Consider the following 1,286-nt stretch of genomic DNA (forward strand, 5'->3'; position numbering starts at 1 on the left):
TCACTCTCTGCCCAGACCTGCAGCTTGGGTAGACTCTTACTAAAGGCTGATGTCATGAGCACAACCCACAGAAGATCAGGAAACCATTAATGGTTCTTGATCATTCTGATTTCTTAGCCATCCTGTTCTAGGTGCAACCTCCCACCTGGAGGATTTCTAATAATCTTCTAAAGAGAACTAATCTGTGTTCCCTGTCTTTCAATCCAGATCCTGAATCTGCCCTTCCTTCCCTCAGCCCATTAGAGAAAAAAAAAATCCTTTTATCTTAGTAGATAGCACAGCCAATGAATTCTCATAACCTGAGTAGGGCAAGCCAGGGAAGTTTGGAAGTTTTCTTTTCCAACCTCAAAGGCCCATTAAGACGTTTTTCTGAAGAAACGACTACATACATTTCCATCCAGCTCCACCAGGAAGTTTCAGAGGGTTCAAGATGGCAGCGGTCCCTCAGTGTGCTTTAGTATGTTCCAGTATGCTCACTTCCTGACCCTCTCCGACTATGCTCTTGATAACAGAGGAGGCCCATGTACCGTGGAGTTTCCATTGTATGTGACTTCCTGATACATAGACCAGTTTGTTCAATGGAGAGGGGGAGGAGGCAGATACACAAAATGGGTTGAGACAGAATTTTAAAACATTCAGCTTGTGGGTCCTCTGTTCCTCTCCCCCTCCCCCTCCCCCTCTCCCTCCCTCTCCCCCTCCTTCTTCCCCTTCCTCTCCCCTTCTCCCTCTCCCTCTGTGTGTGTGTGTGGCGTGCACACACTCTCACAGGCAAGCACATGTATATGGATGTACTCCTCGTGCTGGTGGGGATGTGTATTCATGTGGGAGCTTACATGTGTTGGGGTTTGGGGTGGTCTGTGGCAGTGTTTATGTAGGCCAGAGCTAGAGGTCCTGTGGAGTGTGGGAGAGGGATAAATTTGTGTATGATTTAAGATTTCTCAGCCTGTCTCTTGCCAAGTGGTTTCCTCTGAAGCTCAGCATTAGCCCATATGGCCCGGGGTGGAAAACACCACTGTAGGCAGCCAGTCCCTGACTCATTCCGAAAGCCTGCAGGCTGCTGCTTACTACTGTGTGTCCCACACTCAAATCTCATCAGCCCTGCCTCCAGACTGTTCCTTTGAGGTCCCATATTCCTCTTGTAAAGCTTGGAAGGGAATGTGGAGACTCTTGAGCACACATCTCATCTTAATTCCCTCCTTCCTGCCTGGTCTCTTCTGTGGGACAAAGCCTACTCTGTTTTCAAAGATCTCCCAACTACAAATCCTTACTGTTCCCAGGAGACCTGA

The sequence above is a fragment of the Onychomys torridus genome, chromosome 16, assembly GCF_903995425.1.
Source record: "Onychomys torridus chromosome 16, mOncTor1.1, whole genome shotgun sequence".
Classification (NCBI taxonomy): domain Eukaryota; kingdom Metazoa; phylum Chordata; class Mammalia; order Rodentia; family Cricetidae; genus Onychomys; species Onychomys torridus.